Raw genomic sequence first — 26,124 nt, forward strand, 5'->3', positions numbered from 1 at the left:
CTGAATATCAGGAATGTGTGCTTAGGGCATAAGAACCTTTGTGTCAACACTCCAGAGCATAGAAGCCAAAAGGGCTAAGTTATTGAGATGGGAAATCTTTGTATGCCTATTGATAGAGTTTATCAATGCAAGGGACAAAAAAGCGAACGAAGAAGCATTGAAGTCCAGCTACAATGTGATAAAAATATGGGTTAGGATGTGTACACTGGAGCAGGGCAAGTAGGATGGAGAGAGATATGTCTTGAAATTGAAAAGAACCATTCTTAAAACGAGCAGGGTGAGATTTCAATGACTGTTGAGTGGATATACATCTCAAAGGAGATTGCACATATTCTGTGCTTTTGTTCAGATACACAAGCAGCACAGTTAGTGTAGCGGTTAGCAGAATGCTGTTACAGCGCCAGGAATTGGGACCGGGGTTTGAATACTGCACTGTCGGTAAGGACTCCAGTTTCCTCCCACCTTTCAAAACATACCAGGGGTTGTAGGTCAATTGAGTGTGACAGCACAGGTTCGTGGGCTGAAAGGACCTGTTACCGTGCTGTGTGTCTAAATATAAAAATGTAAATGTAAATTTAAAACATCATGGTAACAGACCCTTCTGGCCCACAGGCCCATGCCGTCCAATTAACCTGCAAACCCCTCACGTTTTTGATCTTTGTTCAGATCAAACTCAGAGATTGTGAAGTTTCCCCTCACTTTCTTAAGTAAAGTTTTGAACATGTTTGTCTCATACAGAATAAATTTTAAACTCCCCAATCTCAGCCCCAAGTTTCCCTGTTCCCTCCAAGGCGGAGGGGTGGCTGTGGCGTGAACTGAGTACGGTGGCAGTAGCACAGCAAGGCTGCTCCGGAAGGACAGCAGTTCGCATGCATTATGGAGACAGAGTGAAAGGATGCTTTGTTGTGTTGCCAATTATGTCATACCTGCCAAGAAGAGCCCAAAATAAAATGGGGCTTTTCACACACCAGTGGCCTTCCTCTGATGTGAAAGAAAACAATACAAATCTATTCCAGAAATATTCACAAAAATTTCACCATGAACTGTGATATTTCAATTTTATCTTTGTCTCATTACAGTACTTCAGGGGGAAAGAAATTGCCAAATGCCACAGACAGTGGCATTTCTAAATAAAGCACTTGCATAGAATCAATTAATCAATCTTTTAAACAAATACAAACCAATTATTCATTCTGTGTGTGGGATCTGTTGCTGAGATACAATGGCAGGATAGTTCCAATGGAATGTTACCTCCTGGCAACTGTTTGGTCTTTCAACTATACCATGTTATGTGGAGCCGAGAAATAAAGTCCGAAAAAGTCCCAGTTTTAAATAAATCTATCCTATGCCAGTCAATTGTGATGCCGGAACTAAATACAGTCTCTAACAGGAGAAAGGCAAACATTTATCTACATTTCATGTTTTAGATTCCATGCTAAGATTCTGATGGATGGTTATTGAACCAAAATGTTGACTTGTTTCTATCTCCTCATTGACTAGGAATGTTAACCCTATCTTGCACTTGATTTGCTGAACATTCAGATACGATCTCCTGTCATGTAATTAAACAGAAAAGTAATAGTGCAAGAAATTGCCTTTAGTGAGGCATAAGGCAGACAAATATTCGCCATTAACATGAGCATTGCCTGGTGCCCTTCACAGTCAGAGAACGAGTAGAAAAAGAGAATTACCAGAGTCACTGACTGTCTCCAGCACTCCCACAGACTCTGCAATCGCACAAAACTCCAGTTCAGTTCAAACCATCAGCAACCCAAGCTCAGATCCAAACCTCCAACACAATGAGGAAGCCTTCAGCACCCCTTCCTCCCAGCATCCTCTTGAATCCTCGCTCGCAGATCATCAACAGCTCACGGCCTGTGTGTATCTTTCAGCCATAGAGCACCTCGTTGGTCAGCCACCGTGGTCAGCGTCCTTAGGGCTGTCTCCTCTTTCCAAAATTTAATTAAGGCAGCAGATAGGTGATGGCTAAACTAACTCTGATATCCACAATCAAGTAAGCAAAAATGATATTTTCTTTGAAAACTCAAATCTTGAAGCCATAACAAGAGTAGCAAGTAAAACAAAATGGTTTGTTCAATAGTTTCAGGAAGTGACCACACATCTTCCAGCAAGAATACAATCAAAGAGTGATTCCCCTATGATTCACCTGTCACTGCATCAAGGATGGAGATTGAAAACTTGGCTGAATGGTGCACCAACAACAACCTTGCACTCAATGTCACCAAAACTAAGGAGCTGATTGGAAAGGAAAGCCAAAGGTATACAATCCAGTGATCATTGAGGGGATCAGAGGTGGAGAAGGTGAGCAAATTTAAGTTCTTGGGTGTCAATATCTTGGAGGATCTTTCCTGGACCCAACACACCAATGGCATCATGAAGAAAGCTCGTCCGCGCGTCTACTTCCTCAGGAGTGTGCAGAGGTCAGTGGACACAAAAAGCTTACGTTGTGCAATTTTTTTCCTGTGACGTAAGTATGTGTGCAAGATCATTTTGGCACAGCCTATCTCTCATGGCTAGTAAAACTGTATTGGCAAGTTTTAATATAATACAAGTATGATGGCATTTTATGAAGTAAAGTATTTAATTAAGATTTTTTTTCTACATTGTTTGAGATGACTCACTTTTTGTGCGCACATGGATTTCCTTTGTGCGCTGGTTACAAAACATGTGTGTGAGCCCCAGTGCCCCTGAGCATAAAGCCCTCCAGAAGGTTAGTGGACACAGCCTAGGACATCACTGGCAAAACCCTCCCCACTTTTGAGTACATCTTTAGAGAACGCTACCATCAGAGAGCAGCAACAATTATCAAGGATCCACGCCACCCAGCACACACACTATTCTCGCTGTTACCATCAGGAAAGAGATCTAGGTGCCACAAGACTCGCACCACCAGATTCTGGAACCATCAGAGTCCTCAACAACAAACTCAATCAGAAACTCATTTGTGCACTTTATTGATATTCTTTTTGTTCTCTCTGTATTTTGTTTACACGTCCCAATTTTGTCAGTTTGTTTACATTCATTATCTGTTTACAGTTCTTGTTTGTTTACATGTTTTACACTGTGTACAGTTTATTTTTTTTAGTGGTAATTCTGCAGCGCCAGCATGAAAAATGGATCTCAGGGTTGTATATACTCTGACAATAAATCTGAAATCTGCCGTTGGTAATTAATTTTACCAACATTTTCCTTAGGAAATTCTGCTAAGCGATTTTCATTATGTTATCATTGTACCTTTCAACTAAATTATTTGTCTCAGTAAGCTAATCGACCCAAGTTTGCAGCCGTATTAACATAGCTTTTCTAACTCAGTATAATATCATCCTTCTGCCCAGAGCATTGCTCACCATCTCCCACCCCCACGCCCACATTGTGCACCCATCGCTTTGCCCACATTGTGCACCCATCGCTTTCCCCACAAAGAAAACTTTCCTCACAAATCTTCTCAACTCCCTTTCCTCTTTCAGAAATTCTAAACATCCATCTCCTTGACCAGGCATTATCTCTTCATTGCTTTTGAAGTGCATATTGAATGCATCTCTGTCATTTAATCCATCTTGGTTTCCATCCCATTGTCTTTTGTTCTCTCCTTCCCTTCTCCACATCTTTCCCAATTTTGACAGGTCCTTGGTGAGAAATGTCAACTCTTTCTTTCTTCACAAATGCTGTCTGGCCAACTGAGAATTTCCAGCAATTTCTGCTTTACTTCACATTTCCAACATGTAATGCTTCTCAGAGTTTAGACATTAATCACCAGTTAATGGTATTAGCTATGCAGTAAAATGTTTTCTTCAGTGAAATCCAATGTTAGCACTGAAGTAGAACTTCCAGCTTCTACTAAAACAACAGGTTTAGTGCTTCTGAACAGGAACCAACTTCAAAATGCAAATCTATTGCTAATTTGCAATTGTTCTAGGGAGGCCAAGAGGGATAACTCTTTAATCAGTGAGATTGAGGAATCCACTTAAAATGCAAATCAACAGTAAAACATTAAGAAAAATTATATTTCAAAGCAACGCCCAAAAGTGCTGGAGAAGCTCGTCAGGTCACACAGCATCTATAAGAAGTAAAGGGTAAGCAATGTTTCAGATGTGAGCCATTTGTTAAGGTATGAGCAAAAGAAAGGCAGACAATATCTTGAATTTCTCCAGCACTTTTATTGTATTACCACTACAATCACTGAATTGGCCTGTTACACAGTGCTGTACATTTATTTTATTTAATTTAAACTAACATTAATTTACTCTTTAAAAATATCTGTAATGTTAACTTCCTTTGGGAGGAATGAAACTACATCTTCATCAAATTAAAATTTCAATTTCCGAGAAGTCATTCAGCAGGAGTTGTCATTTATTACATCAGTTGATCCTGAATGCCCCAACCCTTCTTTTCACCAAAGTCCTTTTCATCACTCTCGGATGGAACCGGTGGAGACAGTATGTACCCCAGTTTATGCCAGCACTTGAGTTAATTGTTCACAATAATATACGGATTTATGTGTTTAACTCCACGTGTTTAGAAATACTTACGACTTTTTCCGATTCACCCTGTAATGTTGAACATTGATAACACTACATGATGATTTTTGGTACACAGACAGCCAATCTGTTTGCTCATAGTTTTGCTATTATCTGATTCCACCTGCATTGAATTCGCCCATCGTTATTGAATGAAGATCTACCGGGACCAATGCCTGAAGAAGGCGCACAAAATCAGTGAACCGGTGCGGACTCGAAAGGCCAACATGGCCTGTTTCCACTCCGTAAATGATTATATGGTTATATGGTTATATTATGCCAATAAATCTTTTCAATTTTTTAAAATTAGTAGTTATCTAGTTTATTTTCTCAGACTTTACCAGGAATATCCAAGTCCTCCATTGGTGACTGAGCAGTTTCAGAGTTTCTTTTTCATTCCCTCATGGAGTGCAGGTACTGATGGAAGATCCAGCCTTCACTGCCCATCCTCCAATTTCTCTTCATGAAGGGGATGATGAGCTTTTTCCTAAATCTAAAGCTAATGCACTTCCAATGGTGAATACACTCCACAAGTGCAGTTTGGTGACTCAGATGCGATTCTATTTTGTAAGTAATTTGGAAGGGCACTTGCAGACGGCAGCATTCCCATGAACCTGCTTCCCTTATCCTTTGGGACTGTAGATGACACTTGTTTCCGCTTGAAAAAAAGCTTTGACCAATTACTACAGGCCATCGAGTGGATGGCTAATGGTGGAGAGCATGAGTATTTAAACTGGAGCATTGGGTGCCAGCCATGTGAACTTCTTGAGTGTTGTTGGATCTGTTCTCAATGAAATTAGTAGATGGTGAAAAGGTGTGGGGGAAATAATTCATCAGGGAATACCTAGCCCCTGGGTTGCTAGGTAAGTTATATCGTTAACATAATTTGTCATTGCAAATCACTTGTCCCTCATTTGATCAAAGTATTTTCTTTCAGGATTGGAATTGATTTGGTTTGGAAAGAGTTAACTAAATTCAGTACAATAGAACTGATCTTGTGACCTGTGATTTTATCCTGTGAGGTAACATGAGCCTTACTCAGTTGCCTTAGCAACAAGTCTATGACTGCAGTCACTACACCAGTGGTGTGTTCAGGCCTCTAGCCCTGGAGACCAGAGGAGAGATGCAGTGGGTATCAGGAATGTTGAAAATGTTTGCTGGTAAAAGCTGAAGCAAATCAATGGAGCCTTTCCACAACTTTCTCAAACAGCCAGTAATTTTGGAAAAACTGTAAATAAGGCTTGAAATTAAAATAAGTGATTGTGGCACATGAATATTTTGTTAAATTTTCCCCAAAAAAATCCATTTTGATACATTAGTAGGGTCTTAACTTAATAAATTAATGAGTCAATTAAATTGTCTATAAATTATTATTCTACAGCTAGAATTTAAAAGCCACATTTTTTTCTGAACAAAGTATAATAAGACCATCCCATTATGTTCTTTGTCTTATTTAACCATGAACAGAGCTGATGACCCCCTCCATTACAAAGGTCACCTGTTTCAGTTGCAATGTTCCACCATGTGCATCCGTCCCCACTGCTGAAACTTTCATGGACTCAACTATTCTGTTGTTGTCCAAGCCAGTCTCCCATTTTCCACTCTATAAATACACCTGTGCTTCCTGTTAAACATAGCTTGGTTCAGAAATAACTACATTTTAATACTAGCATCCCTGCAGTCAAGTCAATCGTTGGCATCTTGCTTTCTCATCTCTGTATCATCTCCTCGAGCATTATGGCTGTAGCTTTCATCATTTCAAATTTTAAATGTAGACATACAGCATGGCAGTAGCCCCTTTCTCCCATGACCCCATGTCGCCCCAATTACACCCAATTGACCTTCAACCTCGCTACATTTTGGAGAATGAGAGGAAACCAGAACACCCAAAGGAAACACATGCAGAAACGAGGAGAACAGACAGCGCCAGATTCAAAACTGGATCACTGGAGCTAGAAAAGCAATGCACTAATCACCACGCTAACAGTGCCGTCCATTCAGGTTCTGAGGACCATGCAACCCAGTATATAATAATAGTACTGAGGTGAAGAGGTCAATTTCTTAGGGAGATATATATATATATATATATATATAAAATATCATATTTTTTGGGATATAAGATAACCTTCAGATAAGACAGGTCCCCATTTTCCGCCTGAATTTCTTGGGTTTTTCATACATTGGGTTTATGAGACGACCTGCCAATTTTCTGCTCGATGCCTCAGAGCGGCTGCAAGGTACGGGCCGGAGACTGGTGTCCAGGCCTCTCAGCAACAACCAAAACTTCCCTGTTATCATGCACCGCACCTCTCCTCTGTTTCACCCTATCATTCTTTCACCCCATCTTTTCTTCTTTGCCCCACTTGCGTTATTATGTGTGTATAATAAAGAACTACATTTCCCAGTAGGCAATGTGTGCAGTTTGCCTGAGAACAAAAGTAGACTACAACAGAAGACAAGTGCATTGTTGGTTCAAGCAACTCGAAAAAAAAAAATTGTTTAAGTGTTAAAACCATGCAAGGTTGGTTTTTTTTTCAAGGAACAACATAACATGGTGTCAGAAGTGTGTGAGCAAGTAAGAAAAGATGATAGTTAAGTCCTCCCACACCAATACAGTTTACTGGCAATCTAACTGATAATTGGAAATGCTTCAAACATTTATTTAGATACTGGTGGAGTGGAGAGACTGATGAAAACCGGGAAGTATCTATATTTCTAAAGGTGATGGGTGAAGACGCCTTGGGCATCTATAACAGCTTTCAAATTGATGAGACAGCGTTCACGTTGGACAATCTGATGACAAAATTTGAGGAGTATTTTGTTCCAAGTAAAAACATCACATTTGAGAGATTGAAGTTTTTCTCCTGTGACCAGAAACATGGTATGAGTTTCTACTAGTTCTTAGCCGAGCTTCACACACTGAGTAAGTCCTGTGAATGTGGAGATTTGAAAAACTCACTCATCGGAAACAGAATATTTTGTGGAATCCCAGATAATGGACTTAGAGAAAGACTGTTGCATGAAAAAGATTTGACACTGGAAAAGGCTGTGAATATGTGTTGTTAGGTCTGCTTTGTTCATGAATGAGTGAGACAAACACCAGACTGAGTCGAAATCAGGGTTCTTTGTTCTTTATTACCGGATTGTAACACTTGCGACTAACCATGTTAGTCGGAGAATGCATTCTGCCGTTATCAGCAAAATGGTGATTTTTTATACCCTTGGATACGCGCTTAGAACATCATCATATCATTACTTGTCCAATGACTAAAACTGTTGCTATCCTTTCCCTGCTAGCTTCCTGCCTCTCAATCCATCAATGTCTCTCTTATCTTGTAAGTACAAGGATGCATTCACATCTTGTTACAGCCCCGCACAGGGTAACTCCTTACACATTCCCATCTCATGATGTTTTACCTTACAATGTACGGTAGCAGAAACCACACAAGCACAAATTAAGAAGCTGCACAGGATAGACACGACAGTTCACGCGGTGAAAACAGAGAAGCAGAGCACCAGGAGTTTTCCAAAGTTTCCCAAAGCACCAGGAGTTTCCCAAAGCAGAGGTAGGCTCAAACAGCAAATGTAGCAGGTGCGTTGGTAGACATATTCCAAAGGTGTGTCCTACCTATGGAAAGTCCTGCAATAAATGTGGGAAGAAGAATAAATTTGCAAAGCAGGGGCTACGAAGAGAAAGGTACACCCAGTGGATGAAGAAATGGAGGAATTCTTCATGGATTCACTATAAACTGCTGCTAGTAAATTGGAATAGATCATTCCCATGACTGTGAATGAGACAGTCCTTCTACTTAAGCTCAACACCGGAGCCTCACCATAAAGTGCAAGATTTATCCAGTGAATTAAAAGTTTCAGGCTACAATGGAGAGAGCGTTCCAGTAAAAGGGGCCTGTATGGTGATTTCCAAATACAAAGGGTGGCATCTAAAATCACAGCTACTGATTGTAGAAAAGAGAGTATGGCCAATATTAGGTCTGAGTGCATGTGAAGAGCTCGACCTGGTGAAAGAGTTTTCATAGTGGCTTCACAGACCAAAGGTGAGCACACAACATTCATGGAAGAGTACGCAGATGTCCTTGAGGAGCTTGGATGTTTACCTGGTGTATACAAGATCCACATAGATGATTCATTGGCTCCTGTTGTCCATGCATGCATTTCCACAGAGACAAATTTAAACAAGAATTAGCACACATGGAACGGGTGAAAGTCATTCAGAAAATTGAAGAACCTACAGATTGGGTCAGCTCACTGGTCATTGTGCAAAAGAAAAATGGAGTATTGTGTATCTGTCTGGTCACAAAAGATCTCAATGAAGCCATCAAGAGAGTCCATTTTAAATTGCCAACACAAGAGGAAATCATGTCCCAGTTTGCAGGTACCAAGTGATTCAGCAAGCTCAAAGTGTCATGGGGGTTTTGGTAGGTGAAGCTCAATGAGGCAGGTTCAAGACTATGCACTTTCAATACTCCACAAGGAAGATACTGCTTTCTTCAACTACCATATGGGATCTTGTCTGGACCAGAAGTCGACCATAAAACCATCCACATGATCATTGAAAATATACCTGGAGTTGAGACTCTGATGGATGACATCATCATTTGGGGCTCCAGCAATAATGAACATGATACGCAACTAAGGCAAGTGCTTGATGTTACACGGAATGTCAATTTGAAATTAAATAAAAAGAGATGTGAACTTGGTGCAAAGACACTGACCTTCATAGGAGAGGTCATATCTGAACAGGGAGTGAAGCCTGATCCAAGAAAGTCATCAGCCATTGAGAATTTTGTTAGGCCCCAAAACCAAGAGGAGGCGAGATGTTTCATGGGGATGGTGACTTACCTGGCTAAGTTTATCCCTCATCTGTCGACTGTGCCAGTACCACTTAGGTCATTCCTTGAGCAAAAGAAATGAGTGGATCTGGGCTCACGAGCAAGAAGAGTGCTTCCAGGCACTCAAAAAAGTCCAAACAGAAGAGTCTGTACTAAAATGTTATGATCTGGATAGGCACATCAGGATCTTGGCTGATGCATCCTAACATGGCCTTGGAGCAGTATTACTGCAGCAACATGAGAACACATGGACACTGGTGGCCTATGCATCAAGGGCTTTAACAAGTGATAAAGAGCTTCTTGCCAGCACTTATGCATGAGATAGGTTCCATCAATACATTTTTGGGCAAGCTTTTGAAGTGGAGACAGACCATAAATCATTGGTCTCAATTATGTCCAAACCACTGAATGACTGTCGCATGAGAGTACAGCGCATGTTGATAAGGCTCCAGAAATATGATGTGAAAATTATCTACTTGCCAGCTGATGCACTGTCTCGAGCAGTGACAAGAAAGAAAAGAGCAACTAAGAGGTTAATATGGAGATACAGGCCTATGTTGACATAATTATCACTTCTTTCCCAGTATCCTGGGATAGAACAAAGCAGATCAGGAAAGCAACAGAGACAGATCAAAGATACAATACAGAAAGGATGTCCAACAGCTAAGAATGACTGTCCAATGGGTATTGGGGATTATTGGACATGCAGAGATGAACTGTCACTTGTGAAAGATATGGTCTTCAAAGGGAACAGGCTTGTGATTCCAGTGCTTCTATACAAGGAAATGGTCCAGAAGATACACAAAGGACATTTGGTGAGGAAAATTGCAAACATAGAGCTTGAGAGGTAATGTGTTGTCCAAGAATGAATGAAGACATAAGCCAGACTTTTCCTTCATGCAAAATATGCCTTAGCTATAGACCAAAGCAGCAAGCAAAACCACTTGCACCACATCCTGTACCAGACAGGCCGTACTACAAAGTTGGAGTAGATTTGTTTCACTGTAATATAGTGGTAACAGACTATTTTTCCAATTACCCAGAGGTAGCAACACTGCAGCCAACACCCAGCAAAACAGTTATCACTCTCATGGAAAATGTGTTTGCGAGGCATGGAATTCCCTGTGAAGTCGTATCAGACAATGGTCCCAGTACTTGGGGGTTTTGACATATAACTTCAAGCCCACATCACCCAAAGTCTAGCAGCGAGTCCCGTCAAGGTGGTGAAGAGCCTCATGAAGAAAGTGCATGATGGACGAAAGGATTTCCACTGAAGTCTAATGATTCACAGAAGGGCACCACTACAGAATGGCCTTTCTCCAGCCCAAATGCTGATGGGTCGACACATACATACAGACTTTACAATGCTTGAAAATCTGTTGACACCTAAAGGATCACACAAGGTCAAACAGGCTAAAGGGGAAGAGAAAATAAAACAGAAACTGTATCATGATAAGCCTGCGAAAAGCCGACCAACCAGTCCTGAAGCCTGGAGTTCAAGTGTGAATCCGAGATCACAATTCTGGCACATGGTCTATGCAAGGATATGTGCAAGAGGAAATAGATCCACATCCCTACCAGATCCAGAGAGAGCGAGGGACACCTCTGAGAAGGAACCGCGTGGATCTATGACCACAAGCTTCAACCCATGGTCGTGACCCATCACCTGTCAGTACACAAAAGGGGCCAGCACATGTAGAAAAGGAACATGTTGTTTAGAGTCACGGAAAGACAGAAATACTAATGCAACAAATGCAAGCAATACACCAGTGGAAATATAGCAGACCAAAAAGGACTGTTAAACCAGCTCAGAGACTGATTGAAAGCTGCTGAGTGGAAAGAGACTGGCCTCGGAAAGTAGATTCCCTTATTCTGTAAACATAGTATTGTGTTTGTGTTTTTTTTTCTTTTTTAAAAAAGGGGAAAGATGTGTTATTATGCTTGTATAATAAAGAAATACATTTCCCAGTAGGCAATGCACATGGTTTGCCCAGGAACGAAAGTAGACGACATCGGAAGCTGAGTGCATTGTTGGTTCAAGCAGCTCAAAAAAATAAGATTGTTTAAGCATTAAAACCACACAAGGTTGTTCTTCTTCAAGGAATGGATTTTAGGTGAGTAGGGGGTTGCACAGGTCCAGATACGATCTCTCAAAATCCCCTCCCGGATCCAGTGGCATGGTGAGGTTCAAGATGGTTGGGGGAAGTTTTGTTGCAGTGAACGGCCAGACCAAGCTTCGATGCACTTCACGGCACATGTTTGCTAGATGGCCGTTGACCCCATGAGGGGGATCGTCTGCCCTTAGACAGGTCTTATTTTTCATCCTACAGGGTGTCTAGCCACCCTCCACACCAGGCAAGCCTGGTGGCGGAGCCAGTTTACTCACCGACCACCCAACCATGCGGAAGGTAGTACTGGGTTACATGGTACTAGCAGCACTCAGGCAGGTGCTATACATGTCATACACATTGTACATATGCACCAAAAATCTTACTTGCTGCAACTCTACAGGTCGTTGATTAAGGTCTATTTGGGAACTTGGGCAGAAACGTTTAGGTTGATGTTTCAGTTCCATTCTGTGGAAAGACGATATGGTTAAAGGTGCTATAGTCAGTAAAAGTGAATTCCAGGTGGTTTCTCAAGTGTAAGTTAAAGATTTAGTGGTACCATTTTAAAGAGGTGCAGGGTAATTCTTGCCAGTAAACTAGTCAATGTTTACTGAAGCTAATTTCACAAGCAAATCCATTATCTGAACATTGTCATAATACCCTTTTTGCAGGAGCTTGTTATAAATTTTAATTAAAAAAAATTTAATTTAGACCTACAGCATGGCCCTTCTATCCCACGAGTCCACGCTGCCCAATTAACTTACAACCCCCATGAGTTTTTGGAAGGTGGGTGGAAACCAGAGCACCCAGATGAAACCCACGCAGACATGGGGAGAATGTACAAACTTCTTTCAGATGTCTCCAGATTAGAACCAACTTCACTGGCGCTGTAATAGAATTGTGCTAACCATGCAAATTTTTTACGTGCACATTTTTTCCATACACCTTACTAAAAAAAGTTATGCCTCAAAAGAACTATGCGGTATTTTTTTCTGAAAGAGTTGTGAGAAATGCCTCAGAATTAGGAGTCTGCCATTCCCATTTTTTATTGCAGTGTCTCTCAAGATTTAGGAGCCAAACCTTGTTCTCATGGCCTGTGATACTGAATAAAGGAGGTCAGCTGCATTCAGTGTGTTCACTGGAGCTGAAGCTGGAATATGTGAGATTTATAGACAACCCTGTGAGCAGTTTTCTTCATACTGAGAATGGTGTGTATGTGGAACAACTGGTCATCTGGAATGGTGAATGTGGGCTTGATTTTGACCAGTGGTTCTCAACCTTTCTCTTTCCATTCACATACCACTTTAAGTAATCCCTATGCCATCGGTGCTTTGTGATTAGTAAGGGATTGCTTAAGGTGTTATGTGAGTGGGAAGGTAAGGTTGAGAATCACTGCTCTAGACCCAATTGTTACTGAAATATTTTGCTTGAGAAAAATTGTCATTGGCCCATTTCCTTTGGAGTTAGGAAACCATGCACATAACAAGTCAATTAGGTATGATTAAAACAGTGGTTTTCAAACTTTTTCTTTCCACCCACATCCCACCTTAAGCAATCCCTTACTAATCACAGAGCACCGATGGCACAGGGAATACTTAAAGTGGTATGTGAGTGGAAAGGAAACGATTGAGAACCACTGCATCTGACAGCTTTGGTTCCAAACATCAACTATTCTTTTTTTTCCCCTCGGAGTTCCTACAGCAGATTATGTTTAGCCTAATCTCTTGTGCCTCAACATTCACTTAATTGCATGTTGGCCAAAATAAGATTGCCTAGCTCTACCAAATCATCTGAAATAGGCCTGGATCAGATTTATGGAGAAGCATAGGTTGTGGATAAAGCCTCATGCTCAGAATATTCTGAAGAGGGGGACTAGAAGGAGGAGGTGTGATCTATTGCTGATGGAGCACGTAAATGGCCACAACTTTCATTTAAAAGGTGAATTTCTTGCATCAAGACATTCATGTGAAGCAAATGTTATGACATCATGACATGGTGCATGTTGTGAGTTTGAATGAGCCATAGGAACACCAGAGACAGATTAACATAACCATTTATCTGCATTTTTGACCATTGCATTGGAGAATATAACATGGTTATTACGGCATTTTCCAAACCATATCTCTAAAGTGGTCTCGCACCATGAGCCTGTTTATATAGCTACCATGTATTTTTAAACCTGATTACTGCTTTAGTGTAAATTTGAAGACAGTTTAAAGGCTGATTCTTGTTTGGCTATACCATCTCACACGTTATACCGTCTGCCTGTGGCTGCTTCTCCCTAACATTGCTTACAAATTTCTCTAGCACTGACTGATGGGTTTGCGGTGCCACAGATTCACAGGGCATGACACCCCTTACTACTCTGAAGGCCTCTCATCCTCCGAAAGAGGCCACAGGAAAGGTTAATATTCATGTGGGACAGGAGAGCAAACTATGTTGCCAGTCTTGAAAAATTTGTAAGTATGCAAGTATCCCAGCATTGGGACACTAAATGCAGGTCTCAGAAAATTTCAATTTGTTATGCCTTATAACTAAGAATATGGGTAGCTTATTCAGGAAGCCTTGAGAATAGAAGCTGTTTTCTTAAGGCATCTCCTCTTGTAGATGTCCTCGATGGAATGGAGACTGATGTCTGTGATGGCACTGACCAAGTTCACAACTGTCTGTCATTATTTCCTGTCCTGTGCATTGGCACCTCTGTACCAGGCAGTAATGCCAGCAGTTAGCATGCTCTCCACGATACACCTGTAGAAAATTATCGAGAGTCTTTGGTGACATCCTCAAACTCCTCACAAAATATAGCCGCTGGAGAGCTTTCGTAATTGCCTCGATATGGAGGCCCCAGGTCAGATGCTCAGATGTTAACACCCAGGAACTGAAAGCTCTTGACCCTCTCCCCTTCTGACCTCTCAATGAGAACTAGTTTGTGTTCTTCTGGTTGCCCCTTCCTAAAGTCCACAATCGGCTCCTTTGTATTCTGTAGATATTTAGAAACCTATGAGTAGAGCAGAATCTACAGCATGTAGAATGAGTAGAGTCCAGAGGAATTCATCCCCGTGATGCTTTTTAAAAAAAACCTTATGCTAATGGCAATTAACTTTATCCAGAGTGGGGGGCCCCCCACAATGCCCTTTTGCAACCACAACAAAATTTTGTGGTCTGTGCAATATCTACTTGGCACATTGACTTTGGTGCACAAGAATTTCTAGGCCACTGCTGTTGATTTCCCACCCAGTGAGCACATACAGTCAGAGGATGAAATTTTTTAGACTTAAAGCGATTTGTGTATATTTCTTTTTGCCTAGTGAGACAGAACTAGAACAATTCTTCTAATTTGCATTCAGCGCGTTTTGCCTCAGATGGGTGATTTTACCGATGTTTTACAGCATACGATCTTTCACCACCTCATTGGCTTGATAAACAATTTGCACATTTGTAATCTTTTATTGCCTTTGCATATAATGACAAAATTTACTTGAAAAACATTTCTAGCATAGCCAACATATAAATAGTATGATCCCACAAACAACAATACTGTAAATCTGTTTTTGAATGAGTGATGAATGATTTTCAGGACAACGTCAATGACTTCCCTACGTTTCATCAGACTGGCACATTAATTTGGTTTTTCCTCCACTCCAGACGGTAGACGGGAGCCACAGTTTAACATTTCATCTGCTCTTCTGGTTCAGCTTTCCCTGCGTCCTCACTGGAGCCCGACTCTAAATTTCTGGGTTCAAATCTCCGGGATTTGAACTCGAGAACTGCCTGACTGTGCCCATCAACAGAGCAGCTGCCAATGCCCAGCATGAAGAAAAAAAAGTATGAAACTCATAATATTTCAGTCATTCTGGAAGACGTTTCTCCCTCTTTGAACGTCTTAGAGCAGTAGAATCCATCAAAGTACTTTATGACTTCTCCAGACTCATTTCCTTTTGGGGTAGTACCTCAGTTGGTGGCAAGGATTGTGAAGTTTGCCTTTGGTGAACCCCATCCAGACGTTGAATAGGACTGTGTCATTGGACCAGACATAATATAGGATGGCTCTGTTGAGCCATAGGACTGCTTGGTTGAGGACTGCTCTGTTGAGACGGGGCCTCATTTCTCAACGATATTTATGGAATGTTGACAGGGGATCTCATCAGGTATCTCATTGGAATCGTGAGCAGTGGGCATGGCCAAAAGATCATCCACTGCTCTCAGTTGGTCGATGTTCCATTTCCATATATTAGTTCCCACCTGTATAGAATAAGAACAGGGGCTTAGTTTTTTAAGAATGACCCCTCTCACCTATGGTTTCCTACTGACCCGATAGTCCTATACCAGTACTGGCTCTCCCACTTCTAGAGATCTGGTAGATTTACTTAGAGACATGGATTGTTCTGTCTGAAGGCCGATGTTCAGGTGTACTGTGGAAAGTCTTGTTCTTAAGTTAGTTCCAAACATCAATTCAACTGCTGTTCATTTGGTAGAGTGTGGCATGTTTCTATATCCTAACAGAAAATCTGTGATTTTGTGACTCTATAGTACGTTTAGGAGTTTCTTAGTTTCCATGACCTTCTTAAAAGTCTGTACAAAAAGTTCTGCTTCCTCATTAGTGCTTCAGTTGGTAGGGTGCTGACAAGATATATTGAATACTGTTATTACATAAGAATATCTTAAAAGCCTCCGATATAGTGATACTGCCAGAAACCAGTTCAATAGGTAATCCATGTAATGCAAATAGACTTCGTAGTTTTTCAATTGTCTGGTCTGTTGTTGTTTTTCCTATGTGTGGTACCACTGACCAGTTAGAATGTGCATTGACAACAATTAGGAAGTTTTCTCCCATAAAAGGACCAGTGAAATTGATGTGAATCCTATTCTATAGCCATTTCCATGAGTTTGCTTCGGCTTGAGGGGCTTTGGGTAGCATATCTTGACAAATGCCACAACTTCTTACTCTCTATTCAATATCAATGCCCATTGAGGACCAATGCCTTCACCTGAACCATCCCTAGGTGGGTACTGTAAAGCTCTGATAACATGGCCATCTGCCATTTTGCAGGAATGACTGTCCTGATCCCCCACAATAAACAACCTCCTTTAATTGATATCTCATGGCGTCTTGTATAATAAGGTTTTAGTTCTTTTGCAATAGCTTTGGCCTCGGGCCATCCATTTAACGTGAAATACAGGACCTTCGATAGCGTTGCTTCTTTTTGTACTTTACTGATCATTTTTGCTGTAATGGGTAAGTGGTGAAGTTGTTCTTGATTGATACTATAGCCTCCACCATCCATTTAATTATCTTGTCTTTCTGTTTAGTTTCTGGTAGAGGTAAGCAAGATAGAGCATGGTTGTTTTGTGTTGCAGGTTTACGTTTCAAATTGTAATCGTATGCGACAAGCAGCTTGGCCCACCTTTAAATTCTTGTTATTGCTTGCACTGGTATCCCCTTTTTAGGGTCTAAAATCACACTCAGTGGTTTGTTGTCTGTTACTAAGGTAAACTTTCTACCATATAAGTATTGGTGGAATCGTTTCACACCAAATATTGTGGCAAACCCTTTTTTTCCCCATTTGTGAATAATTATGTTCACATGTCGTCAAAGACTGGGAGGCATAAGCCATCAGTTGTTCCCCTTTATCTGATACCAGTGACAACACTGCCCCTAATCCTATTGGCGAAGCATTCACTGCCAGGGTCACTTCTTTGTTTGTATCATAGTGGACAAGAACATTGTTGCTTTATGTTAGTTGGTCTTTCAAGCAATCTACCATGTTACTAGTCTCTTCATTCCAGCACCATTTCCGATTTTTTTTAAACAATTGGTTGAGTGGGCAGCACAGCATTGGCATATTTGAGATGTGCTTCTGGTTAACTGCAATTCGGTTCGGTTTGTTAGGTAGGGTGTTTTGTGGACAGCTTCGGTGTCCATTTGGACTCTTTCACTGTTCATTGTAAAGCCAAGATATGTTATAGAAGGTACCAAAATACACACTTGTCCTAGCGCAGATGGACGTTTGCTTGTTGTAATCGGGTTAGGACTTTTTCTAGGTTGGGCAGGGGTTCAAAGTCATCTTGACCTGTAATTATAATGTCATCAAGGTAACATTCTACATTAATTCCATGTAATAATTTGTCCATGGCTGTTTGAAATATTGCTGGGATTACTGATATTTTGTGTGGCATTCGGGTATAGGTGAATAACCACATATCTTCATCCAATTCTATTTGTTGGTATGCTTGTGATAAATCCAGCTTGGTGAATTTCTCTCCTCTGTTCAGAGTCTGGAATAATTCCTCCACTCTTGGCATAGGATGTTCTGTTATCTGCAAAGTTTGGTTAATGGTGACTGTGTAATCACCACAAATTCGGATTTCTCCATTCGTTTCTTGCACTGGCACGATGGGAGCTGGCCAATCACTGTACTGGATTCTTTCTAATATTCCCTCTTTGTCACATAGATGACATCTTGATCTTCTGAAATTACACTTATCAGGACTGTGGTTGCTTTTTCCACAGTGAAAGCATTCTTGGCAGGAAACTTTGCCCACCACGAGTGGTTCACCTTGGCACTTGTCCAAGTTATTATCAGCCATCTCGAAACCCAAGGCTGTATCATATGCTGAATTAACTGTCACTTTTTTTTAAACCTTGTAATCGTTGTCTGGCACTGCGGTCTGTTAAACCCATTATCAATCGGTCTCTTAATGCTTTGTTTAAGAATTCACCAAACTCACAGTGTCGTGATAGTTTACGTAATTCAGCCAAATATTTTCTGACTGATTCTCCCATTCTCTGTAATAAAATCTTTGTCTTTCTACCATAACAGATGGTTTCGGACTTGGATGTATAGTACACAACTCTGCATAAGTTTTTGGTCCTGGTGTTTCAAGAGCAAATAGAGATTTTTATCAGTTGAAATGTTTTTCTTCCCATTTGGGTTAGAAATAGTGACTGTTTACAGTTAAAAGGCGCAGTGTCAGTAATATTATGGGCAACACAGTGATGATCAAGACTTTCTCCAAAGTTTTCTTCAGAGAACACAAACTTTCCAAATTGTGACTCCTCCATCTTGAGGTTTGTTCTTTTCTCTTTGTTCTCTGTGCCTGAGCTTGTGCGATCTACTGTGGAGATAATATTGCGTTTCCTTTTTGAATCTTCAATCCAACGTTGGGAGCATCTCATCCTTTGAAGATAATGGGCCATGAAGTATGAACAATACAATACAGTCCATCGCTATCTCTGCTCAAAGTGACATTGCACTGCTTGCAACTCAATCTCAACAAAGTACAATTAATTTATTTCCACCATAATCTTTTTAATTAATATTTTAAAAAGCCAGGAGATGAAAAATTACATTCATGATACATACAAGATCTTTATTAACTATACTTGTAATGCTTATTTACATTGTTTCCCTTAATCTTCACAGGATGCAGTTTTTGGAGGCTTTCCTTTTTATTGAATAATCTGTTTGAGCGGGTTTCTCTTTCCAGTTGTTTGTGGAGAAAATCCACTTCTTCAAATTTTGCCCAGATCACGTCCAATGGCTGTGACAGGACCAACAAGGACGAGTTTCATGCTGTGCTTCTCACTGACATGCATTGTTCGTGTACGAATCCTTGACCGTTATGGTTTTTAGACTCTAGGAATGTAACGGCACATTCAAGGAATCTTGTCGCTAGGCGGGCAGTCCGAAAAGGGATGTGCAAGAGTTTTGAGTCAATTCCTGCCCCGTGATTTATCCTGCAGGACCGCTACAACATTTTGGAGGAAGCCTGCAGTGTAAATCGTACCAGAAAAATTCGTTGATGGTCATCCACTCTACTGCACATCCAACCACCAGGACCGTTGCACTCAAGTACTTGCAGTCTAAAAAGGTGCCCAGTCTGAACGACCACACGGGCAGTAATTATGTTAATTCTTTCAGCGATTTTCCCGTCATCCTAAAAAAACCATACATGTTCTCCACTGATGGAAGTTAAGAGCACATTAAAAACCGTTACATCAATTGTGAAAGAAAACTCACTCAACACAGTCCAGGGTCGAATCTGCAGTCGTCCTACTCAGTAGAACTCAATTCCTAACTGAATTGTTGAGAAATTTCAGCCATCTCCTTTATCTCTTTGTTCTTGTCTGCGGTTTTAACTTAGAAGCTATATTCCTTTGGAATCTGCAAGATATGCATTCCACATCCCACCATTTAAGAGGTGAGGTTTTTAATCTGCACATAAGAGTGATTTATTAAATAAAAAAAATTAAAAATGGTGACTGCTTTGAAATGGAACAAGTTCACCAACTATTTTAAGATGTGAATAAACTGGAAAGAAAATAACAGACTTGAAATATTTGATTCAGCAGAGAGAGAAAGTAAAAATTGGTTGCACTTGTATTTCACTCCGTAACTCTTAAATGCACAAAATATATTGCTGAAAAGTACAGAGCATCATATCTACAGAAATATTACACCATATTCAGAATTAATTCTATAATTCTAATATAAACCTAAGAGCTCGTGTGAAAAATATAGCCTAGCTGAGATCCCCTTGCTGATGAGACCTGATTATGTGTGTGGAACAAGAAAGTCTGCAAACTCTGCGATAGTATTAAAAACAAAGAAATGGTGGCAGGACTCAGCAGGCCTCGAAGTGATTTATATTAAGTCTATTATCATCCGATTGCCCAAGTGCAACCTGGCGAAACTGCGTCCTCCATGAAAAACATGCAGACATCCAGCCAGACACAATATACATACAGACAAGCAATACGTATGCCAGACAAATATAAATAAATGGGTAAATGTCGTTTAGTAAATATTAGAGTGCCGATGGTAAGTGCGGGCAGTTCCTTGAGCTGTTCAGCGTTCCCAATCATTTTGAGCCTGAGCCCAAAGTATGTCAAGGTGTGAGCAAAAAAGCTGGCAGGTGCCTTAATTTAAAAAAAAAGGAAGGGTGTGGGAGGAGCACAGGAGAGGGACAGTTATGGCTTGTTTTTCTGATGTATGGTCTCTTAACTACACCTGTTCCATTTTATTCCAACTTGCATTCATTCCCTTCCTTCCACTCCAGAGCAATCTGATATACCTTTCGCTAGTTTGCACCTCCAGCAATTTCAGTCTGTTGGACGCAGAGTCAAGATCAGACAATCTGCCCGCTCCTACCCTCCCAACAACTCCAAAAGTCTTCATGGTGACCTTGAGTCTCCAGTTGTGTGTTACGCTAATTATCTTTCCCATTCCCGCTTTGACCTCTTTGGTTACTTGTAGTGTACCAGATGAAGCACAATGTAACCATCTTCTGATTGCATCTGATAGCAATACAGCCTTCAACAGCTTTTCCAATTGATGTTAGAATTGGCCAATTCTACCAAAAGATTATCAATCTGTCTTTTTTAAATCTGTTTTTCTCCCTCCATAGATGTTGCCTGGCCTGCTGAGTACTTCCACCATGCTTTGATTGATTTCAGATTTCCATTATCTGCAACACATTTTGAGCATTCTTTCCTTTTTCTGTCACCTTCATTTTCATTCACCTTTCTCTTCTTGCATCTATTCAAGGCAGATTGTGAACAAGTTAGCACACCTTCACTGCTCTCTCTCAACCAACACCATTTGAGCCATTCAGTCTGTTGGTCTTCAAATTAACACAGGCTCTCGCAACTGCTCTTTGCAAATTGGAATATCTTTGGTTCTTCTGCAAGATCATGCCCTGCAACAATAACCTTATTTTCACTCCACACTCTGTCAAGTATTTGCAGTAATTAGTTTTTTTTTATTACTAACTTTCTATGAGGTTTGGATAGAAATTTCTGCAGTTGAAATATGTTGCATAGAAGGACATTTTAAAATATATAAATTGCAATCCAAAATAAACACACAATTAGCTTCTATTGTCTTTCAGGGAGCCTGCCCTCAAATGTGCATTTTGGCTGGGTTAACAGTTCATCCTCAGCATGTCTATTAACTAATGGCTGTGAGAACCAACGGAAAGGGGAGAGGTTCTCATGGCAGGAGAGAGCTCTCAATCTCTATGTGGGAGATTTTGCTGAATAGCTCAAAGCTTAGACAGAGGGAGATGTTTTGGCAGCTGGCTACAATTCCTCTTGATTCATCAAAATAAATTCTTAAAAGGGCACTGTGATGGTTTTTGAAAACCCAAATTCTGCCACTGATCTAAATGGTTGTAATTAACCACCTGATGAAACTTTTAAGATTTATTTCTGAAAAGGAGCATCATCTCAATGAGGTGTGTGGTAGGAGAACATATGCTGCATTGCCAGCATTTAAAGACATCATAAACAAGGGCTTGGCACTAAACATGAATGTAATATTAACATAAGGCATTTCCTCACAACCCTCTTTCCCCAGTTCTGAAATTGACAAGTGGGTCATTTGGATGGTTTTTAAGGCAACCAATCTTCTGACAATCTCCTATTTTCAATTACCCAAACAGGTGAGCCCATTTAGCCCCTTGTCTTCATGACAACACTTTCAAAGAACATTGCAATTTGTTCCACTGCCAGGTAAATGTCTCCTTTTCAAGTACTGATCTTGTTTTCTACTAAAAGTTGCTAAGGATTCTGCTCTCCACCTCCCCTCCCAACCTATCAGCTGGCTCAGAACTCACATTTCTCTCAGTTGTTTGCCAATAAATCTTCCCTGCATCCTCTGTTACTGACATTCCTTTGCTTGAAACAGTTTCACACAATCTACTCAACTGCCCAATAATTTAGAGCCCCTATTAAGTCTCGCCCACTTGAAGAATAATCCCATTTTTTTGTGCAGAATTTGAAAGTTTTGCTGCTTTTGGAGGGCCTCTGTGTTGTTCTGAAATAGTGAAACCCAGTGTGCACATCCACAATCTCACATCTCCTTTGGATAGTAATTGGAGGGTGTCCAGGGGACTGGAAGAGTGTTATGTGCAGGCTCACACACCGTCTGTTTTCTGGGTAGTTACCACATTTTCTGAAAGTAGACTATAACACTGCATGGAAATTTCACTTTCTAATATGGACACTATTGATTGGCAACTTTTCACTTAGATTTCAGATTTATTCTGAGTACATACATGACATCACATACATCCCTGAGATCCCTTTTTCCTGCGGGAGCAGCAGAATTACCACTAATTGGTCGTGCCAAAAAATAATCTGTACACAGTGTAAACATGTTAAAAAAAACTGTAAACAGATAACAAATGTAAACAAATGGAGTGAGCAATACAGAGAGAACAAAAAGAAAATCAATAAAGTGCACAAGTAAGAGTCCTTAAATGAGCGTCTGATTGAATTTTTATTGAGGAGAGGTGGAGGGGAAGCAGCTGTTCCTGAAGCTGGTCTTGTGGCACCTCTTTCCGAGAAGAGTGTGTGTGTGCTGGGTGGTGAGGGTCCTTGATGATTGCTGATGCTCTCCGACAGCAGCGTTCTCTGTAGTCGTACTCAATAGTGGGGTTTTGCCTGTGATTTCCTGGGCTGTGACCTCTACTTTTTGGAGGGCTTTACACTCAGGGGTATTGGTATTCTCATACCAGACTGTGATCCATTTGCATGTGTATGAACGGAATTGCATTATTATAATTTTTTTGTACATTTAAACCCCAAAATATGCAAATTTGGATACAACCTTTCATGTCTGGAACATGAACCCATAAAGTTGCTGACTATTGTCAACACTCCTGACTTTGATATCAATCTAATTAAATTTTGATTTAATAATGTTCAAACCTGTGAAGGGCAAAATTTAAAGCAGGTCAAGCAGGAACTATGGAGACAGAATCCGAGTTCAAATTTCAGTTCCACGATCTTTTATTGCAACTACTGCAACACGGTCACGCAATCAATTTCCGAAGCCACCTGAAAGAAGATTGAAATGGGAAAATACGGTTAATTTTGTATACTGCAACAGTTCTGTCAAGTTATAATTGGGAGCCAATTTTTATCCATCCATTTTCAGAAAGACCTCACTTACCATCCCCCTCAGCATTCAGAACCAGGACAAATAGACAGACGGATGTAATAATTAGTGGTATGATTCTAAATGTAATTGAATGCATATTCCACATTGGAGGGGATATGATTTATTCATTAAATAATATCAGCATACTAACAGATGTTGTTCCCAAGCAAGGGTGGAGACTGTGGTTGGAGGGAGAGGAAAGCACACTGTGCAACATCGGCAACTGCAGTTCAAGAAGATGAGAGGGATTTTCCTACCACAGATATTTTAAGATCTCAGCCAAAACTAAGGCTTGGCCACAGGATGCAGCAAGTGGGAGGGTATGAGGAAATGAAGGAAGCTCAATCAAATATAATTAAAATTATAATCTGTCCCTAGAGCCCCACAAACCATCAGGAACATTTTAATTGACATATTAAATCTCAGGCAGAAATAGAACAGTGGATTCTACCATTCAGTAAGAACCTGGCAATCTACCTGAACTCCACCTTCCTGCATTATTCGTCAGGTTTTTGTTTTAATCTCCAAAACTTCCACAGACATTTCAAACAGCAAAGTGCTCTCGGAGCATTATCAAACAAAAATCAATTTGGCATCCCGTGGTTGGGACTCTAAGCATGGCCAAAGAAGAGTTTGAAAAAACAAATTACGAGGGCTGCAAGGAAGGGATGTTTACAGTGGACTTGCATAGGTTAGCGACTTGTCAGCTGAAGGAAACACCATCCCTGGTGGGGCAACTAAATTCAGGGATGACCAGGAGGCCAGAACTAAAGAGCTCAGAACCAGAATTTTTTCATGAGCAAATCATGAAATTCGGGGTTTGCAGCAGCATCGTAGGGCAAACATTTATATTATGATCCATCTTACAACAATAATATAAAAAATAATAGTGCACAAAAAGTAAGGCAGTGTCTTTGGTTCATTGATTATTCAGGAATCTGATGGCAGCGGGGAAGAAGCTCGATTTTAGGCTCCTGCACCTTTTTTCACGAGGGTAGCAGAGTGAAGAGGGCATGGCCTGGATGGTGGGGTCTTTGAGGATAGAGGCTGCTTTTTTTAAGACACCCCCTCATGTCGAGGTCCTCGATGGAGTGAAGTCTGGTGCTTGTGATGTCGCAGGCTGAGTTAACAACCCTCTGGAGTTTACTTTTGTCCTGAGATTTGGTTCCCCCATACCAGGCAGTGATGCAACCATCCAGTATTCTCTCCACTGTACATTTGTAGAAGTTTTTGAGAGTCTTTGGTGACATATCAAATCACCTCAAGCACCACAGAATGTATTGCTGCTGGCGAGCCTTTTTCGTGATTGCATCAACATGGAGGCTCCAGAACAGATCCTTAGAGATGCTGTCACCCAGGAATTTAAAGTTCTTGACCCTCTCCACTACTAAGTCCTTGATGAGTGTTCCCTGACTCCCTCCTGAAGTTACAATCATCTCCTTGGTTTTGCTGATGTTGAGTGCAAGGATGTTGGTGTGACATCACTCAAAGAGTGATATCCTATACACTTCCTCATTGCCGCTTGTGATTCTGCCGACAACTGTGGTGTCATCAGCCAACATAGATGGCATTGGGATTGGGCCTGGCCACACAGTCATGGATGTATAATGAGTAGAGCAGTGGGCTAAGCCCACATCCTTGGGATGCGCCTTTGTTGATGATCATGGAGGAAGAGACATTGCCTCTAATTCCTACTGACTGTGGTCTTCCGACGTGATCCAGAGCTGAGCAGAGAGGCAGTGATATTGCATCTGCTGTAGAAGGTGTGGCAGATCTTTTGAAAAATGGGGTTGGGGCAGGGATGCAGGTCATTATGGGCAAGTGGATATTACAGTGATAGAATCAGACAGCAAGGATTTAAAATTAAGTGGGGAATTTTGAAATAGAGCTGCATGTCATTAATATAAATGATCATGTCCTTGGACAGTCTTGCTTAGAGGCTTAGATAAGTAGGTGATCCAGGAGCCAAAAGTGCGGTTGAGGAGATGAGCCCATTGTTGGTCAAAAATGAAAGTTTCACAGCACTGGATCTCCAAGCAACCTCATGCCATGGTCCTGCTCTATCCTACGCCCCTAAGGATCTCAACAACTGTGAATACGTCTTTATAAGGAGAGGCATTCATCAGACTCCCCTTCAGCGCCCATACAAGGTTCCATACAAGGTGTTACGACACAACGGGACTACATGCCTTTTAGGATGTTGGGGGTAGGCAGGAAACGTTCACGGTCGACAGCCTCAAACTGGCACACCTTGACCTCAACCAACCAGGAACTGTTCCAGCCCCACGGCGGAGAGGTCAGCCTCCCAAACGTATGAACTGTTTACCAACTGTGGACTTGGCACCTTCGAATACATTTTCTGGGAGTGGTGTCATGTAGCGGGTGCACTGTTCGCAAGCAAACCGGGTCATGGAGGGGGAGGCTCGCACTTGCTGACATCACAATTGTCCTGGTGGGGGAGGACACAAAGGATCATGGGGGGGGGGGGTCGTGCTGATAAGCTCTTGGAGATTTCCAGTAAAATCAGTTGGTTGAGCTCACTCACAGCTTTCATGTCGTTTTTCTTTTGTTCGCTGCACAACACACTGACCACAAGGCCTCTTAAAAGTATTAGCATCTTGACAAGCCCCACAATTTCAGGACCTTTTGAAGTTGCCCTATGTCTTGCAAGGCTCCACTGGTT

At 41.1% G+C, this 26,124-nt stretch overlaps 1 long non-coding RNA gene across 5 annotated transcripts in view; it reads right to left on the reverse strand.

Annotated features, from left to right (window-relative positions):
• LOC138741657 (uncharacterized) overlaps positions 1 to 25,851 on the reverse strand; it is a 61,955-nt gene extending 36,104 nt beyond the window's left edge. For 4 of the 5 annotated variants that reach the window (XR_011343637.1, XR_011343638.1, XR_011343640.1 and 1 more), the window contains exons 1-2: positions 25,631 to 25,851; positions 23,210 to 23,338 (exon numbers count right to left, since the gene is read on the reverse strand). This is a non-coding gene — a long non-coding RNA (uncharacterized lncRNA). Of the gene's footprint in view, positions 1 to 20,269; positions 21,036 to 23,209; positions 23,339 to 25,630 lie in introns of those variants that run through there. The other variant, XR_011343641.1, reaches the window with a different exon arrangement.
• Between the last annotated feature and the right edge of the window lie 273 nt (positions 25,852 to 26,124).

The sequence above is a fragment of the Narcine bancroftii genome, chromosome 8, assembly GCF_036971445.1.
Source record: "Narcine bancroftii isolate sNarBan1 chromosome 8, sNarBan1.hap1, whole genome shotgun sequence".
Classification (NCBI taxonomy): Eukaryota; Metazoa; Chordata; class Chondrichthyes; order Torpediniformes; family Narcinidae; genus Narcine; species Narcine bancroftii.